This window comes from Panicum virgatum, chromosome 5K (assembly GCF_016808335.1).
Source record: "Panicum virgatum strain AP13 chromosome 5K, P.virgatum_v5, whole genome shotgun sequence".
In the NCBI taxonomy this organism is placed as follows: Eukaryota; Viridiplantae; Streptophyta; class Magnoliopsida; order Poales; family Poaceae; genus Panicum; species Panicum virgatum.
The window spans coordinates 23,093,153-23,113,272 of NC_053140.1; the positions used below are offsets into that span (position 1 = coordinate 23,093,153).

The 20,120-nt window shown below is 48.5% G+C and overlaps 1 pseudogene; it reads left to right on the forward strand.

Moving 5' to 3' along the window:
* Positions 1 to 843: 843 nt before the first annotated feature.
* On the forward strand, positions 844 to 2,404 carry LOC120709800 (annotated as a pseudogene).
* Positions 2,405 to 20,120: the final 17,716 nt, after the last annotated feature.

Below are 20,120 nucleotides of genomic sequence, written 5' to 3' on the forward strand. Positions count from 1 at the left end.
AGGCGGGCCCGCCGCCGCGCCTCCCCACTGCCGCCATGGATCTAGGGGAAGGAAGGGGAAGGGAAGGGGGCGGGGGGAGGGGAAGGGGATGGGAGAGGCGCGGTCGCCATGGGGAGCGGAGCTCCCACGGCCGGAGCTGAGATCCAGGAGAAAAAGGAAGAGAGAGAGAGAAGAGAGCCAGGGGAGGAGAGAGAGCTCAGCGGAGAGAGAGCGAGTGGGGTCCATCACGTGGGTCGGTCGTCGACCGTGAGTTTGGGTGGGTGCGGTCACCCGGAAATTCATCATCGCGTACGCTAAATGCATTGCTGTGTGCTTATGAGATCTTTGTAAAACCATATGTGTACTTTGGACTGCCTCAGAATAATTTATTTTACAACAACCTCAATTTGGTATAACTATTGTACCAATCTTTTTTTACGATACAGTTATTTACGACAACTCATAACGATATTTCATCATGATACTAAATCAACCGAGGGAACCTCGTGTAAATCTCAGTATTGTTAGAAAAAAATGAACTTGTTAAGCTTGCTCGTTTAAAATTTGCTTCGGTTACATTTGTTTTGTTTTAAAAATAAAAACTGGTTAATATAGAATGAAAGTTAATTTCGAGTCTCAATGATATAGAAGACTATAACAAATAAGAACAAATAAATTTTGAAAAATCCTGAAAACAAGTCAAATGTTCTCAACATTCACCTTTGATTCGTAAATTTCCAGTTAATTTTATAGTTTGCAATTAAATATCACGTCTCTATAGAAGTTCAGAATATGCCTGCATAAGCGAGAACAGTCAGTGTATCGACTCACCAAACGCTACAGGGTAGCTCTGTAGTTGATCCGATGGCTTCCATGGGAACCTCTACCTGGAAGATGGGTACCAAGGTCAGCAGCTCTGTTTAATTCACTTTCTTCTTTACACTTCAAGTTAGCTGACGTGTTCACTGATCTTCAGTTATTGTGCACTCTTCTTTCACATTTGCAGAAATCGACAAATGCCAAGATCTGCACTAGTACCCGTGCCTTGGAATTTGAAGTAGCACAAATGGGAGTTACAGTCGTTCCTGCCCAACTGGGACTCGGAGCATAGATCCAAAGATCTCACCCTGTGCCCCAGTTGCAGCTTCATAAACAAAAATGGTATATGTAGTTTCCTTATAACCAAAGATTTCAGCCTCAAAGATGCACAGATTGTGATGTTTCCAAAGCTCGGTGAGACGGAAGATTTTCAAGAGGAACCACGGATTGCTTCTCCAACAGTTAATCTCATCAAACAAAGATAGAGCAGAGACCAGAGAGGCTGAAGATTTTTAGCTTAGAAGAACTAGAACAAGCAACCAACAAATTGACCAAAATCGTGTCCTTATTGGTGGTGGAGGCCATGGTACTGTATACAAATGTATCTTATCTGATCAATGTGTCGTGGCAATCAAGAAGTCCAAAATTGTGGTTCAAAAAGAAATTGATGAATTCATGAATGAAGTCATTATACTTTCACAAACTAACCACAGAAATGTGGTGAAGTTTTTCAGTTGTTGTCTTGAGACAGGAGTTCCTTTACTGGTTTATTTTTTTTTGAATGCAAATGGCAGGAGCTCTACCTTTCAATTAAGGGGAAAGAGAGTGAAACAAAAGTCTGTGCACATCGCCCTGGGGGCACACAACAGAGAGAAAAGGAACAGCTTAAGCCCTAGGTTGAAAGCACGCCTAAAGCGAAACAAATTATCTTTGATTCTCCCCGCCACCTGCTGCGCTGAAAGCGAGCTATGCTAAAAAATTCTACGGTTACACTCTTTCCAGATGTTCCACATAGTGTAGCTCGCTACCCCGTTGAAGTCCCTTCTTCGGTGTTTTGGGATATGTGTGATCGCCTAGTTCCACCACTCGCTTAAGCTTTCGCTGCTAGAAGAGTTGGCCTGCTGAGGCAAAGTGTAGTTCTCCCATGAGAGGACCTGGCTCCAGATGTTTATGAATTTATATCACATGGAACTCTGGCATATCATTTTCATGGGCAAAGCGATAATCCTTTGTCATGGAAAGAAAAGGTTAAGGATTGCACTGGAAACTGAATGGGCCATTGCATATCTACACAATGCACCTTCGATGTTAGTATTCCATAGAGATATCAAATCCGCAAACATACCACTAACTGATGCTTTAACAGCAAAAGTATCCGATTTTGGAGCTTCAAGGTCAACTTCAATAGATGACACAGATACTTACAATCGTCCAAGGAAACTCATGGCTACCTTGATCTTGAATACGTCTACAATAGTTTACAGTTTTGGTGTCATCGAACTTCTGATGAAGCTTACACCGCTTATCACCCAAAGTTACAAGCTTAGCTTCACTGTTCGTATCACTGGTGAGAAATAATTATTTGTGGCATATTCTAGATCCATAGATTACTGAAGAGGGAGGTGGTTGCAAGGCTCACATAAGCGTGATTCCTTTATAGATGTTTGTTCAGAGCAAGTTAGGGTGAACCGCAGCTTCATAGAGATGAAAGTTGTGTACGACCCCTGCGAAGCTCCTCGAGAGAAGAAGAGAGGTGCGGGTGCTTCAGTGTCTTCTGCAAAGGCTGTTGAGGAGTCGGCCGCCAAGAGGACCAAGAAGTCTGAGACTGGGTCAAGTGACTCCCGTGCAGTGAAGGCGGTTTTGTCTAAGGCTTCTCGTCATTCGGGGGCCGCGAAGGAAATTGGTGATAAACCTCCGCGGGTGCCCGGCTCCAAGTCTGCTTAGCGGAAGAACAAAGGTATTTGGTCAAGTGGTCACTCCTTACGAATAGCTAAGGACATGGGTAGTGAAGCTTTCATGAGTGAGCTTTGTGCAACGGAAAGTAATGTTCCGTTGCATTCGCGTCGCGGGGAAAGAATTCATCTTTATCTTGACCAATTTGGTTCCTTTTATGGAGAGCCGGATAGCGTTGGCTCCGTTTTGATGAAGGTTCAGTCAAGAGCAAGGGCTCCTCTTCGAACGGTCAATCTGTTGGATGAAGAGGATGATGATGAAGTGCCAGAAGCTCCCCCGAAGATTTTCCCCATGGGAAGGGGGGATCTTTCCCCTAAGCGAGCTGCAAGGGAGGAGGAGCTAGAGAAGGAAACCTGCGGTTCTCAAAAAAAAAAAAGAGAAGGAAACCTGCGATCGCGAGGAGGATGTTGGCTTTCATCAAGAGGAGGAGACCGCTCTGGTCAGTTTTCAATGTACTGGGTTTGACAATGCTTCGGAGGATCCGGTGGGTCCTACCACTGGCGAGGATGATGTGAATTATCAAAGGGTGTCCAAAGGTTTTGTTGACCCCACGATCGAAGTTAGAGATAGATTTTCTGAGCTAGGTACTCCTTTGATCTCAAGATGTCTCGCTTTTCAGGGGCCTGATATTGATCCTTACCTCCGGTACGCTATTGAAGTAGATGTCGCGAACATGGTTCAAGGGCTGGAGAAGCTGCTTGATTTGGATTCTTCGGGAGCTGGGACTTCGTCCCAGGCTGCGGCGGGGGCTCAGCCTGCTCTTCCCGAATATGTTGAGAACTTTGATGCCGAGGGTGAGTTTTTGGTGCCAAGTTTTCCAGTGCATTTTGGGTCATTGCACATTTTTCTAATAAAGCTTCGGGTTTGTTTCATGTTTTGCAAAAAGCTTGGGGGTGTATGGGATGAAATATCTTGGTTGGATTACAACATCGCTTTGCATGAAGGTATGTGGGTCATAAGTTTGGCTTCGTTGAGGTATTTTTCGGGGGGAGCTCTGACATTTTTGAAGTATGTGTCAGGCTTTACTGGCAAGCCATGCGACTGTTAGCGGCGCGAGGAGGGATGAGCATGTACGCCTGGCTCGCTCGACGGATATCCTTCGGTTGTTGGAAGAGAACAACACGTTGAAGAAGGAGAACGAGAATCGACAACCTTTGAGGTTCTTTGAAAGCTGAAAATAGTCTTCTGAAGATGAAGGTTGGCGAACTTGAAGAAGTCATTAAGAAGATGCAGGAGAAGATTGATCTGGACGAAGGTGTCATCGAGAATCTCGGGGACACCATTGATCGGGACAACGTCAAGACGACCGGCCTCCAAACAGAGGTCGATGTCGAGAAGAAAAATGACCTGATCTCGAAGCTGGAGAGAGATGCTGAAGAAAACCGTGCCATGTGGGAGTTGGCTACCCAGGAAATCCTGGACAAGAGCGCAGCCATCCGCGCGGAGTACAGTGAGGCGCTTGCTTCATTTGGGGCTGTACCTTCACCTTTTCCTTCGGATGCTGAGGAGGGAGCGGCAGGGTTGTTGGACTGGCTGCTTGCCGAGTTTGAGAAGCTCGGGAGCATTCTATCAAGTGTTTCGGATAATACCGCAGTCATGGCTTGTGAGAGTGTTCTGGCCATTCTTGCACGCGAAGGTCGTCCGGAGCTGGAGAAGATCGCTTCTCGGGACTATGTTTTTTTCGGAGTATTCTGAACTAGAAGGGGACATTGCGAAGCATCAGGCCGTGAAGCGGTCTTTTCTTCGCAAGTTCTGGAAGATTTCTGGTTGGGAAGTTGTTCGAGAGACTGCAAGGAGAAGGTTAGAGGAGGTTAGTTTCTCTTTGTCCTGTGGCCTTCTAAGGTTGTGACGGGTTTGTTGACTTTTGGTTTATTTATGTTGCAGGCAAAACGAGCTCGTGAGGCCGCAAAGGGTATAGTGGAGGAAGGAGCTCGTCCAGAGGACATCCCAGGAGGTTCCAGTGTAGGTCAGCACGAAGATTCTTCCGAAGCATCCAAGGTGTATGTTGGGGTCTTAGGTTCGATCCCCAAACAAAGGAAACAAATTACAGGCGAAGGTAAGAACAGGCGGAGGGATATAACGCAATAGTCATTGCATTAACGGTCATGCAATATATCCTCCGATCCGTACAACATTGGGTAGGGGGGGTATTTATACCCCAAACCTTATTACATCATTCCAGAAATGCCCCTCTAGTCCCCACGAAGGTTTAGAGATTACAATAGGGGTATTTGGTAATTTCCCTAGGTTGGACAGTCCGACTTGAATACTCCTACTCGGATCACGTGTTTCTTGCCCTTCGAGTACCTTCGGTGGCAGCCTTGGACAGGCTTCGTATGGAGTTGCCTTCATGATTTGCCACTCTTGAGTTTTAGTCCATGCCCGAAGGTTCCCGTCATGATCTTTGCGCATGACTCTGAGCGATCGCCGGAACCTTCGGACTCCGTAGTGTGGGGCGTCCTTCAGTGGCGACCTTTGTCATTTTCGTTAATCTTCGGTGGACCTTCGCGGTGCCCGAGGCAACCCGAAGGTCAAGGCATCATCTTCGGCGCCGGGTCTAGGCGAGCTCTCCGATGCTTCGTCAGTTTGGTGGACCTTCGGCACACCTTCGGGTGATCCCACCTTCGCGAGGGGGGCGATCCCCAACAGTAGCCCCTCGCGGGCGAGGTCCGACTCCGGCCGGCCGAACCCTCGAAAAAGACAAAGATCGGTTAAGACATCAATACGAAAGCGTCTCCCCCGAAGGCCGGAGGTGGGCGATACCCGAAGGTGTTATGTTACACGTGTCGCGTTATGATTTGTGGTCATTCTGACTTCTTCTCGATTTTACCGCTGAATGAACAGTGCGAAGTTACCCCCTATAAAAGGGGCCGGGGGGGAAGGTGTCGCTTTCACGCTTTAGTTTTTTACAAACTTTCGCTCGCCTATCGACTTTGACACGCGGCGCTTTTTGATTGACCCCCATCCTTCGGGCCGTGAAAGCGACCCATTGCGACCCATTCTTCGCAGCGTTTGTGGAAAGAGAAGGAGTTTGCTGCTAAGCCTTTGTAAGTTGTCGTTTCCGCCTTTTGCTAGGACCTTCGAGATTCTGTTTGTTGCAATACTGAGTATTTAGTTTGTTTAGGAATGGCTCGGTTGAAGCTTACTACCAGGCCCATTGGATCCGAGGATATAGAACCTTCGGAGGAAGAGAGAAGGCAGCTGTCGGAGGGGGAGGAGGATTTGGCCAACGTAGAGGCTGATCCTTCGGATTTGATGGGATCACGGGAGAAGCCCCCTCCTACTCTTATTTTTGGTCAGTCTTGGGCGACCCAGGAGTTGGTCGAGAGTTATGAGCAGAAGGGTTATTTTGGTCCCGGAGTTTGTCGTGCTCCTGGAGAAGAGGTTACACCGGACCCTCGCGAAGGAGAGTGCGTGGTGTTTAGGGATTTCTTTGCTGCTGGTCTTCGTTTTCCGCTGGACCCCATTTTTCCAAAGATCTTGGCCCGGTTTGGCCTTCGGATGCACCACCTTACCCCCAACGCTATCGTGCAGTTATCGAAGTTTTTCTGGGCTGTTAAAACCTTCGAGGGGCCAGTTAGCGTGGATGCTTTTTGTAGGCTCTACGAGATGCACCCTCAGACGCGGAAGGTTTCTTTTGAAGAGGATCCGCAGGTGTTTTCTACTCAGAGTGGGTGTTGTTCGTTCCATCCACGAAGAACTAACAGGACCCAAGGGATTGAAAGGGTAGAGCTGTCTTTTTGCCAGAAAAACAAATGGGAAGATGATTGGGAGCAATACTGGTTTTATGCCAAGATTGGTTTTCCTGGTGCCGATCCTTCAGAGAGGGTATCCTATCCCCTTGCCGTGAAGGTTGCTGAGTTCAGACACATTACGAAGGTAGACTTCCGTAGGACGGCTGCTGGCTATAAGGAGTGTTGCTCTGCATTTACTTCTGCAGCACGCGTCGTGAGCGGTCGCGACCTAATTGAAGAATATCTTGCTGCGAAGGTTTGGCCGTTGACAAGGGATTGGTTACCAGGGACTTTTTTGAAGATTCGGGTTGCTGGTCTTAGTGACCAACTTTCTTTCCCAGATTTTCCCTTGCGGAAGCCCGAAGGTGTTTCTGACGATATGATCGTCGAGGAGGCCGAGCTAGAGGCAGTTGTTATTGCCGGACCTTATTTGGCGAAGGAGCGTGATTCGTTTGAAGTTGTTTGCTCCGAGAGGATTAGGGTGAACCGAAGTTTTCTGAAGATGGGTGTTGTGTATGGTCCCTGCGAAGCTCCTCGTGAGAGGAAGAGAGGGGCCGGCACCTCTTCTCCCTCTACCAGGCCGTCCGAAGGTCCAATCGCCAAGAAGGCCAAGAAGGGCGAGCCCGTTGCTGCTCAGTCTTCGAAGGCACCAAAGGTTGCTTCTGAGAGACCTTCGCGTGTCTCCACAAACAGGCCTGCGGCGGGCACGGCGAGAGAGTCTAGAGGGAAAGATATCTTTCCTTGCGGTTACTCTTTTCATATTAATAAAGAGAATTTGGGTAGCGAAGCTTTTTTGCGGGAGCTTCGCGCTACAGAGAGTAACGTTCCCTGGCGCTTGCGCACTGGTGAGAGGGTTCACCTTTATCTTGATCAATTTGGTTCGTTCCGTGCAGAGCCAGATACTGTAGGTGCTGTTTTGACGGCGGTGCAGAAGGTGGTCAAACCTTCTCTTCGGGTTGTGAACCTTCTGGACGAGGATAGCGATGATGACGCACCTTCGGTTCTGGTGGATGTTCCGCCCCATAGAAGAGTGGAGCACCCCTCTCAGCGTTTGCTTGAAAAGGCTTCATCCCTGGAGAAGGGTGGTGAAGGGGAGGGAGGGGAAGAGGTTCCTACTGGAGTAGCCGATGGTGCTGATGGGAGGAATGATTTCGTGGTAGCCCCTAGCGATCCGGTTGGTTTGCGGACCGGCAAAGTTGGTGAGGTTCAAAGGACAACGGGGGGTGACGACCATGTGGTTGAAGTGAGAGATCGTTTTTCTGATCTAGGTACCTTCTTGATCTCTAAACGCCTTGCTTTCCAAAGGCCTGATTCTGACCCTTATCTTCGGTATCCACTTGAAGTAGATGTTGCGAGCGTGATGAAGGAGCTCGGGGATTTGCTGGGGCTAGGACCTTCGGAGGCTGAGACTGCTGGTGTCGCGTCTGTGAGCCAGCCCGCTCTTCCCGAGGACGTCGAGAATTTTGATGCTGGGGGTACGTCACTCTAGCCTTGTTTCCTTTTTGCTCCTGCGTGTTGTGTGGTTTTTCATGTGCTTTGGTGAGTGCAGGATTTATGAAGAGTTTGGGAGTTTATGGGACCAGCAGCCTTTGTCGTATCACGGCATCGTTGTGCGCGAAGGTTTGTGCTGTTTGACATTGAGTTGTTTTTGATTTTGTGAACTTGGTTTTGAGGCTGGTTTTTGTTTCAGGCTCTGCTTGCTAGCCGCGCCGTTGCTGGCAGCGCAAGGAATGACGAGCACGATTTCCTGTCCCATTCTACTGAGAGGGCTCGGTTGATGGAAGAGATTCGCATTCTGAAGTCTGAAAGAGAAACTTCGGAAAACCTTCAGTTTACTTTGAAGTCTGAGAATGAGCTTCTGAATGGAAAGGTACTAGAAAAGGAAGATATCATTTCGAAGATGCAAGAGAGGATAAGCCTTGACGAAGGTGTTCTTGAGAACCTTCGAGGTGTGGTAGAAAGGGATGCTGCGAAGGTTTCTCACCTTCAAACAGAGGTTCGCCAGCTCAAGGCCGATGTCGAGAAGAAGAATGACAAGATTTCTGATCTTGAGAAAGAGGTTGAGGAGGACCGCGCGCTGTGGGAGTCGGCTTCGCAAGACATCTTGAGCAAGAGCACGGCCATCCGCGAAGAATACCGCAGGGCTTTGGCATCTTTTGGTGCTGAGGCCTCGCCTTTCCCGGAAGACTCCGAAGGTGGCGCGTCAGGGCTTCTTGACTGGCTGCAGAGTGAATTTGAAGATCTTGGCCAAATTTTGACGAGTGTGTCGAACAACACCGCAGTCGTTGCCTGCGAGAGTGTTTTGGCCATTCTTGCCCACGAAGGTTGCGCGGAGCTTGAGAGGATTGGTGGTCAGGACTATGTCTTCCCGGAACCTTCGGATCTTGTCGAAGACATCGCGAAGATCCAGGCTGTAAAGAAGTCTTTCCTTCGCAAATTTTGGAAGGTTTCTGGTCGGGAGATTGTTCGTGAAGCCGCTCAGCAGAGGCTAGAAGCTGTCAGTTTTTTTTTGCAGTATAGACTCCTTGTAGAGGGATATGTTAATGATTGTTTTTGCGATTTTTGTAGGCGAAGCGGGCTCAGGAAGCGGCTAAGGACATCGTGGAGGAGGGGTTGCATCCAGAGGATGTCGGCGGATGTTCTGGAGCTAGTCCACCGAAGGACTCCGTCGACGGAGAAACTCAGGTGTAGATTGGGTCCCAAGGGGTAGAGAGTATGTTTCTAAAAACTTTTGGAAGTGACAAGCTGCTGCTACTTTGTTTAGGCTATCGTTTTTGTCGGACCTGCCTTGGTTGTCTGTCCTCTGCGAATTCATGATGGTGATATTGTTGCGAGTGGTTGGGACTGGGAGCAGTTTAGTTTTGCTAACCCTGGTGCCAGTGTTGTAGAGTTTTTGCAATCGCATGGCCGAAGTTTGTAATTAAGCGATTGTCAGCTGGTTCTTGTAAGGACTTATTTCTGCTTGCCTCATCCTTTGTGATGACTCAGCAGGTGATGGGATTTGTTCTTCGATACAGCATATTTATCTCATCTTCGCGATGGCTTGATTTCGAATGTGTTCCATCCTTCGTGATGGTTTGACTTCGAATGTGTTCCATCCTTCGTGATGGCTTGTTTGATCTTCGGGGGTTTTTTTTTTTGGATTGCGTCTCCCCCTCCCAGACAAGTCTTGTGGGAGGAAGACTGCAATATTGTGCGAAAGCGTCTCCCCCCTCCCTTGCAGTCTTGCTCACAAGACTTGGGTAATATGTATTTTGTTTTACTCGTCATCTCCTTGATTTTTAACCGAAGGTTTCTTGGCTTCGATTCGTGTTTGGAGTCAGAAGCCCGTTGACTTTTTGAGTGTATAGTATGCATTTTTTTTGGGCCGAAGGTTTCTTGGTTTCGACTCGTGTTTGGAGTCGGAAGCCCCTTGGCTTTTGAGTGTATAGTATACACTTTTTTTTTGGCCGAAGGTTTCTTGGCTTCGACTCGTGTTTGGAGTCGGAAGCCCCTTGGCTTTTGAGTGTATAGTATACACTTTTTTTGGCCGAAGGTTTCTTGGCTTCGACTCATGTTTGGAGTCGGAAGCCCCTTGGCTTTTGAGTGTATAGTATATACTTTTTTTTGGCCGAAGGTTTCTTGGTTTCGACTCGTGTTTGGAGTCGGAAGCCCCTTGGCTTTTGAGTGTATAGTATACACTTTTTTTTTGGCCGAAGGTTTCTTGGCTTCGACTCGTGTTTGGAGTCGGAAGCCCCTTGGCTTTTGAGTGTATAGTATACACTTTTTTTTGGCCGAAGGTTTCTTGGCTTCGACTCGTGTTTGGAGTCGGAAGCCCCTTGGCTTTTGAGTGTATAGTATATACTTTTTTTTTGGCCGAAGGCTTCTTGGCTTCGACTCGTGTTTGGAGTCGGAAGCCCCTTGGCTTTTGAGTGTATAGTATACACTTTATTTTTTGGCCGAAGGTTTCTTGGCTTCGACTCGTGTTTGGAGTCGGAAGCCCCTTGGCTTTTGCTGCGTATAGTATACACTTTTTTTTTGGCCGAAGGTTTCTTGGCTTCGACTCGTGTTTGGAGTCGGAAGCCCCTTGGCTTTTGCTGCGTATAGTATACACTTTTTTTTTTGGCCGAAGGTTTCTTGACTTCGACTCGTGTTTGGAGTCGGAAGCCCCTTGGCTTTTGCTGCGTATAGTATACGCTTTTAGATAAGTATGTACAGCTTGTTACGGTTACGAGCTGTACTGACTTAATTTTTAGCCTTGAGGCAAATGCGAAGGTCGATATTTGCGACCCTGTGGTTGCTTCGACATGAGACATTTTCTTGAAGGGAAATATTCATATATTTTGGGGAATTTACATAGGAACCGCCTCGTTAAAAACCTCACCTCCAAATTGGAGTTCCCTTCTGTGAGGAAAAGAGTACGGTCCTAGACTCAAAAGAGGATAAAGAATGACACGAAGGTATGAGCGTACTTATTTGTCGCTCATCCTTTTACAATTTTTACTCTAGACATGATACTTTTTGAGACTGTCTGCATTCCAGGAATGCTGTAGTTCGTTTCCTTCGATGTCCGCCAAGTGGTAAGATCCTGGCCTGTTTGAGTATAATACAATGTAAGGTCCGTCCCACTTGGATTGAAGTTTGCCGATGGTTTCGGCGTTTGGCTTCCTTCTCAAAACCCAATCTCCTTCGGCGATTTCACTGTTTGCTACTTTTTTGTTTCGCCATTTTCTTGTTTCTTCTTGGTATGCTTCTAAATTTTCCGAAGCTTGTAAGATATCGAGTTTTGTGAGGTCTTCTTCTATCGAAGGCTCGATATTGTTTAGTACTCTGGCACTTTTGTGTTTGAGCTCCTCTGGGTTCATGGCCTCGGCTCCGTACAGCAGTCTGAATGGTGTAAACTTTGTTGATCTGCATTCAGTTGTGTTGTGGGACCAGACGACCTTCGGTAGTTCATCTACCCATTTTCCCTTTTTTAGTCCGAATAGGCATTTTTTGATTGCGCCGAAGATTAAGCCGTTGGCTCTTTCCACAGCACCATTGGACTGAGGGTGATAAACTGATGCGAACATGACCTTCGTTCCTACTGAGTGGCAGAATTCTCGGAACAGTTGAGAATCGAATTGCTTTCCGTTGTCAACGGTTAGCTCTTTTGGCACTCCGAACCTGCAGATTATGCTTTGCCAGAAGAATTTTCTGACTGCTTTTGAAGTGATGTTTACTAAAGGTTTTGCTTCTATCCATTTTGTGAAGTATTCTACTGCTACTACAGCATATTTGTAGTTGCCTTGAGCTGTTGGTAGGGGGCCGACCAAGTCCATGCCCCATCTTTGTAGTGGCCACGCCGGAGGTATGAGTTGTATTGGCTGCGAAGGTCTGTTTGATTTAGGTGCCATCATTTGGCATCCCTCGCAGGTTTTAACTATCTGCTCAGCATCTTTCAATGCTGATGGCCAAAAGAAACCTTGCCTGAAGGCTTTGGCAACCAGAGGTCTTATGCCAATGTGTGATCCACAAAGTCCAGCTTGTATTTCCTTCAGTAGTTCCTGACCTTCGGCTGTTGTTATGCACTTGAGCCAGGGGGTAACCACTCCAAACTGGTAGAGTTCACCTTCGGACAAGGTGTAGCTTCTTGCCCTTTGAAACATTCTTTTTCCATCCTTTTCATCCACAGGCTCGAAGTGTCCCCTGAGGTATGCCATGATTGGTGATCGCCAATCTTCGCTTGATATGACGTCGACTTGTTTTGCTTTTTCCTGTTTTGTGGAGGGTTTAGTGATTTTCTCGTAGAAAACATCCGGAGGTAGTGGTTCGTTGCGAGCGGCGGCCTTTGCTAGTTTGTCAGCTTCGTCGTTCTGGCTTCTTGGAATGTGGATTGCAGTGAATCCTTTGAAATATTTTTCCATTGCTCTTACTGTATCTAGGTACATTTTCATTTCTGGCTTCTTTGCTTCTGACTCTTTCTCCACGTGGTCGGTGATGACCTTTGAGTCAGATTTGATGACGAAGTTTGGATGACCCAAGGCCTTCATTTTCCTGAGGCCTAGCAGCAATGCTTCGTACTCTGTGGTGTTGTTTGTGCTGGGGTCTGGATCGCTAAATTCGAGTTGCGCGGCATATCTTTGCTTCGCACCCGAAGGTGACTGAATGATTGCTGCGACGCCGACTCCATCGTTTGTAACACCCTAACTTAATTTTCCTAGTTAATAATAAAATTAATTGGTTTTATTTAATTTTCTAGGATTTAATTGGCTTAGTTTGCATTTAATCTAATTTTGTTGCATAAGTAATTAAAAATTATTTTAGGGTCAACATGTTTGTGCATCATGCTGGAGCATTGTTTTAATTGTTTGAGTGCTAGAGTGAATTCAAATTTATTTGAATTCTTTTGGCTTGAATTGAGTTAGAAATAGAAATAGAAGAGGAGAAGAAGAATAGGAAACTCATATCCAAACCCAACCCAACCCAGCGCACAGCCCAACCCGGCCCATGGCTTTCCTCGCACTCGGGCCCAGCAAACCCCGGCAGCCCACTCCTTTTTCCCCTCTACTCGCGGCCCGCTCACCCGGCCCAGCAGGACGATCCCCGCACCGCCCTGACGAGTCGACCCCGCCCGTCAGCGCCCTTCCCCCACGCCAGCGGCCCAGCTCACTCCTCTCTCTCTCTCGGGCCCGATCCACCCGCGCGGCCCACCGCTAGGCCCAGCTCACCCCTCCTCCCGCTTCGGCCCACACCTCACGCCCCACACGGCCCGCTCGCTGACGCCTTGGCCCCACACGGCAGAACTTTCCCCTTCCTCCGCCCGCTATCCTCGCCGGACTCCCTCTGCTCCGCTCTCGCCGCGCTCCCCCGCTGCCCGTGGACCACCCCGATCCCGCAGGTCCACCGGTTAGCCTCCCGCACGCTCCTTCCAGAAGCTTCCTTCCCCAACGCCCGGGATCGCGCAACGGCCGAAGAGCGCGATCTGCTTCCTCCGCACGCCGTGATCATGGCCGTATTCTCAGCACTGGGCACGCCCGCCCGTGATCCCTGGCCTCTTCCTTTTAATCACCTCCCCGTGACCCTCCTGTGCGCACCACACCACCACGGCCGCCGCCCAGAACCACAGCGCTGCTGCCCAGTTCCGCTCCGCCGCGCACCGTGTGTGGCGCCGCCGTGGCCACGCTGCTTCGCCAACACCCCAGCGCTGCATCTCCGACCCGGGCCAGACCTCGGTGAGCACCACCCCGTCCTACTCTCCCCTCCCCTGTCTTCTTCTTCCAAACACTGCACACACGCCGCGACGCCGTGCACTGGCCCCACGCCGACACCATGGCCGGCTCCACTTGCCGTCCCGACAGCGACGCCGCGCTCGACCCCACGGCATCAGCACGCCCTGGCCCGCCAGCCCGCTCCGTTCCGCGGCATCTCGCAGCACCCCGGCCTGTGCGCATCCGCGACACCTTCCCCTGCCCGCCATGGCCGTCGCCCAAATTCGCCAAGCTCACCCCCTCCCCGTCCAATTCCCAGGGGCACAAGCTCCGCCTTGCTCTACCCAAGCAGCCCGGCACCCCGCCGCCACTCCTCCTTCCCCACTAGCGTCGCCACCCGTGCACCCTAGGCCACCGCAATTGCTTACCCGCGGCGCCGCCATGGAGGCCTCCCTTCCGGTCACCCCCACTGCGCCCTGACCCCACCACCGGGATCGCCGTGTCGAGTTCGATGTCACAGAACCCACCCCGTCACCGGAACTGGCCGGACGGCGGAGAACCGCCGCCGCCCGCCGCTGACGGTCCGACCGGAGCAGACCGGCACAAACGGCCTCCCCCTTCCGTCACCCAACCGATGCCGTCACCCCCACATGCCTCTGCCACACGGACCCCACCCTGACGCCGTTCCGCGCTGTCACCCGGGCCGCGTGCCCGCACGCTTGCGTGGGCCGGCGTGGGCCGGAATCTCGCCTCGCGTCCTGAACCACCGGATCGGCATCCAACGGCTGCGATCTGATCGGCCTGAGGTCAACAAGAGCAGAAAACGGTCAGCGCATGGTCTTTTGCATAAAAGCCCCTGCGTTCTACGAGTATCAACCCGCCGTCCCCGCCCGTGTAAAGATATTTCAAACCAAGTCCTGTTTTATTCACTTAAGCCCCTGAGCTTTCCCAAATTAGCACCCGCAGTCCAGGCCTTGTGTTTTTGCACGTTAGCCCTTAGATCTAATGTTTAATTACGTTTAGGCCCTCGGTTTTTGCAGAAAACCCCCTGGAACCTTAGATTTCTTGTAGTTTAGTCCCTGAACCTTGTTTTTAGCCTAGAAAATGCGTTTTAGCTCCGTTTTTAGCGTTCTTTATGTCCACGCGATCGTTGTAACGCGTAGAATAGTTTTAGACTAGTTTAGTGTGCTGTTCTTACATATTGTTGTACTGTTTATTAGTGTTAGCCTTTGTTTGCTTGTATGTTTATGTTGTGTACTGTTTTTGGCCATGTGATCGTGAGTAGACGTTGATCCATCTGAGGAGCCCCAGTATCAGTACCCGGAGTAGCATCCGTCTTCAGATCAGTTTGAGCAGCAGCAGGAGCAGTACGAGGAAGGCAAGTATAACATGAACAACCTATCACTTTTAATTACAATTTCATACTGCATTTTAATACTGTATGCCTTTAAGGATTTCCTAGCCAGTTTATATCCTTTATATATACCTTTGGGTTGCATTTTGGTTAGTTGTGCTAGGTTGCTGCGCTATAACACACTTTGGTCCTTTTAATTAATTTGTTTAATGTTTTACTTGAACTTAATTCTGAGAGGGGCACTCTGTGTGGCTTGGGTGGCTCACCTCTCGTTAAAAGATGTTTTTTTTTTAGAAACATGGTTTAGGGGGCCAGCACGGTGCTTACTGCCTGGTTGGCCACTCTCCATAAGGACCGGTTCATAGAGCGACAACCTGGGACAACAGCGCTACCACAAGGCTAGAATGGGATAGACTTGGCGTAATAATTAGATCTTTTTGGTTTGGAGTAACTTACCTGCGGGGCAAGAGTAGTAAGCTTCAATGGTCCCTGCTCCTCCGGCTTGGTCTGTGCTACGTGCTTGTACCCCTGGAGGTGGGCCCCATCGTCGCCGACCTAACTCTCGCGGTTACGCCTTACCAACGAGATTCTTTTTAAAGGCCTCGTAGTGAGTCGCTGGCCATCTCACCTAAGGAAGTGTGATGAACAACTGGCGTAGCTCACGACTTGTGGGTAAAGATGTGCAACCTCTGCAGAGTGTAAAACTGGTATACTAGCCGTGCTCACGGTTATGAGCGGCCCAGATCCTCCTTTTGATTAGTGAAGTTATCTCCTTCCGACGAGGGAGGTGCTTCTCGAGGTTACCTTGGTGGCTTGGTTTTGGTTTGGATCTCAGTAGTAGTATGATTAAATCTGATTAATTACTATGTAACGGGGTTAATGGTAATTCATCAACTCGTAGTAAATAGCTTTAATAAAATTTTGCCAACACTTAAAAGCTAATGCAGTTGAGTCAGCCAGCCTAGAGCCTCATAGTTTGTGTTATACTTGTTGAGTACAAGTTGTGTACTCACACTTGCCCCTTCTCTACTTTTTCCTCTTGGCTACGCTACTGCTGCTCAGTTCCTGCCGACTCGAGGGGGTTCGTCTAGCGCTACCAGGACTACGAGGACTTCTAGGTGCTTCGTCTCCCAGTCGACGTCCCTGTGGCGCCCTGCTTCAGCTTCGGAGAGCTTTTATCGTATTTTGTACTTCGCTTCCGCTGTATCAGACATTTTTGTCATTATTGTAATAAATAACATTCGTATTCGCTTATTTATGTCTTTTTACGTGATATGTGCTATGATATACTGTTCATTCTGTTGTATATACGTGTGACTTGATCCTGGCACGTATATGATTGCTCGGTTTATGCTCTTTTATAAACCGGGTGTTACATCGTTGCACCATGCACCATCACAATGTACTGTCCATGGCTCGATTGGGGCCTCTTTCTTGAAGGTTGGCGAGGTCCAGTCCACCACGAAATCTACCAAGACCTGAGATTTAATGGCTGTTCTTTTCTCGAAGTCGATGTAGAGCTCCGAAAGTTCTGAAGCCCACTTGCTTATTCTTGCCGAAGCTTCCCTGTTGTTGAAGAGGTCATGTAGCGGTTGGTCAGTAATTGCTACTATTTTATGACCTTCGAAGTAATGTCTCAATTTTCTTGATGCCATGACAACAGCATAGGCTATTTTCTCCAGCTCAGAATAGAATAGTTTTGACCCTGAGAGTGCCTCTGAGGCGAAGTATACGGGTAACTGTTTTTGTCGACCTTCGACTGTTCTTTCCACCACAAGGGCTGCGCTGACTGCTGTTTGTGAAGCAGATGTGTATAGCAGAAGAGTTTCTTCTGGATTGGGTGAGGTCATCTTGGTCAAATTTTCTAAGTAATTTTTTAATTCTCTAAATGCTTTCTTCTGTTCTTCCCCCCACTCAAACTTGTTGGAGCTTCGGAGAGTTTTGAAGAATGGAGAGCTTCGGTCTGCTGATCGAGGGATAAATCTGTTTAATGCTGCGATTCTGCCAGTCAGCTTCTGCACGTCTCTCACTGATTGTGGTTCTTCCATGCTCTGGAGTGCTTTGACTTTGTCAGGATTTGCCTCTATGCCTTTTGTTGAAACAAGGCACCCAAGGACTTTGCCTTTGTCTATTCCAAAGACGCATTTTTCAGGATTCAAACTTAAGTTTGCCCTCCGAAGGCTTGCGAAGGTTTCTACCACGTGTTTTTTCCTTTCTGTACTTGTGACCACTATGTCGTCGACATAGGTCAGAAAATTTTTTCTAAGTTGATGGCCCAGAACTTTAGAGGACATTCGTGAGAATGATTATCCAGCATTTTTTAAACCTTCGGGCATTCTGACGAAACAATAAGTTCCGAAGGGGGTTGTGAAACTAGTTTTTTCTTCATCTTCTCTGTTCATCCATATTTGATGATACCCGGAGAAAGAATCTAAGAGTGACATTAGCTGGCTGTTTGATGCATCGTCAACAACTTTGTCTATCCTTGGTAAGGGGAAATCGTCTTTTGGACAAGCTTTGTTTAAATCAGTGAAGTCTATACACATTCTCCATTTGCCGTTTTTCTTCTTTACTGGCACAGTGTTTGCCAGCCAGGTGGGATATTTTACTTCTCTTATAACCTTCGCATCAAGAAGCCTTTGGACTTCTGCCTTCACTGCTGCGACTTTGTCGTCAGACATCTTGCATAGCTTTTGCTTTTTGGGCTTTATCTTCGGATCGATGTCTAGTTTGTGTTCTATGATGTCTCGACTGACGCCGCGAAGGTCGTTTGCTGACCATGCAAAGACATCTTTGTTTTTGTTTAGGAACTCCAGGAGTTCGCATTCTTCTTCTGGCTCAAGGGCCGCGCTGATTGTTACTTGCCGATCTGGCACAAGCTTGTCAAGTGGTACTTTTTTTACTATGCATTCTTGTTGGAATGTTTCTTCTTTGTCCCTTTTTGGCTCTTTGAACGTCGGGGGTTTTTTGTCAGCTTCAACCAAGTGGACGTTTCTTTGTCCGGGAGCGACACCCCGCTCAATGTCTCTGGCCAGTTGTTGGTTGCCTCGGACTGTGATTACCCCTTTGATTGCAGGCATTTTCATACACAGATAAAGCTGATGGACGATTGCCTCAAATTTGTTGATGATGCCACGGCCGAAGATTGCGTTGTATGGGTAGTTCATTTCGACGACATCGAAGGTAATGGACTCGGTCCTTGGGTTTGATAGATCCCCGAAGGATACCAGGAGGGTTATCTTTCCGAGTGCATTCACACGTTTGCCCCCGAAACCAATGAGTGGAATATCCGCTGGTTGCAGAAGGTTATGATCAATGTTCATTCGGTCGAAGGTGCTTGAGAAAATGATATCCGCGGAGCTTCCGGTGTCAACCAGAATTTTTCCGATGGTCCAGCCTTGTATATTGGCTTCGATGACTAATGCATCAGTGTGGGGAAAGCTGAGCAGGTTTACATCTTCTTCGGAAAACACTATGGGCATGTGAGACCATTGCGTTTTCTGGATGGGTCCATCCACCATGATGGAATGAACTTGTCGGAAGTAGTTTCTTCTTTGCTTTTTGTTTTCGAATTCCAATGAAGATCCTCTGGAAATCGGCATTATCCTTCCGAAGGTTGGTAGTGCTGTAGGCTGGGCATTTTGGTTTGCTTGATTTTCTTGCTTGAGTGGAGGGCCTGGCGGAGGTGGGGGCAGCTCTTCTTGAGTTGCTTGAGCTGTGGGCGGGGGGGGGGGGGGGGCAGCCTTTGTTGGTTTTGCTGCGGGGGTTGCCAGTTTATGGGATATGGATTATAGCCGAAGGTTGGCACAGTTTGGAAGGGAGGGTTAAAAGTTGATTGCGGAGGTTGGAATTGTAGAGTTTGCTGGGCAGGCCAGCTGGTGTGTGCCACGAGTTTGGCATTTTTTCAGCTTCCATTCTTTCAAGTGTCCTTTTCTTTTCGGGACACTGATTTGTTCTGTGACCAGCATCTTCCCCATGAAAGTGACAGAATAATTTCTGCGGGCCCTGCGAAGGTCCGCGGCCTCGGCCTCTTCCTCTTCCTCGGCCCCTGTTGGACCTGCCTCTTTGATGATGTTCTTTTGGGTTGTTGTTGTTTTGCTCCTTCGGAGTTTGTGTGGGTGGTGGGACTATGTAGGGATCAAATTCTTCTGTTTGATCCGTATTTTGCGAAGAATCAACAGGGAGTATGTACTGGTTTTGTTGACTGGTGTTTGTTTGGTTGTTTTGCTGCCAGCTCAGCTGTTGCCTCATTAACTTTCTTTGCTCGACCCTTCGCTTGTGGTCTGCTTCGGACTTGGCGTATTTTTCCACCTCCGCATACAACTCTGATAGACTTCTTGGTGGCTCTCTGTCAAGGTGTGATGCCAGCTGGCTTGGGAGGAGACCTTCGATGAATTTGGCTATTGCATCTTTCTCAGAGAAGTTTGGAGTTTGTGCTTTTTTCTGCACAAATCTCCGAAGGTACTCGGGCAATGGCTCTTTGTCCATCTGTATGCAGCTGAATTGTTGCAAGGTGTTGATGGACAATCTTTTGAATACTTGGAAGTCTTGCTTGAGTTTTTCCTTGAGTTGTACCCAACTTTGTATCGAGAGAGGCTGAATGTAAGAATACCAATTTGCAACTGGACCTTCGCATGCCATGACGAAGGACTTTGCCATGATTGGATCATCTCCGCCAGCTGAAGCGATTGTAGCTTCATAAGTCATTATGAATTGAGCAGGGTCAACTAACCCGTCGTATTTTGGAAGTTGGACTGGCTTATAGCCATATGGCCAGGATGTTCGCTGCAAGGCGATTGACAGCGGTGATGTTGAGTCGAATGGAGGGCTTGGTTGGAAGTGTTGATCTTGATATATGTGGGTTGTCTGGCGAAGGTCTTGACCTTCGTGTTGTCTGGAATGTCCAGCAACTGTGTGGGTGTTCGAGGGCTCTTGTGGTTGTCCAACTTCTTCCTGTATTTTCTGGATTTCTGCTTGCATTTATGCAACTTTGCGTTTTGCTTCGGCCAGCCTCTGAGCTTGCTCGGCTGCCCTCTTTCTGGACTCTAGTTGGTTGGCCAGGTGAGCTTTTTTCATTTCTAGGGCGCGAAGCTGAAGGTTGAGCTCGTTGTG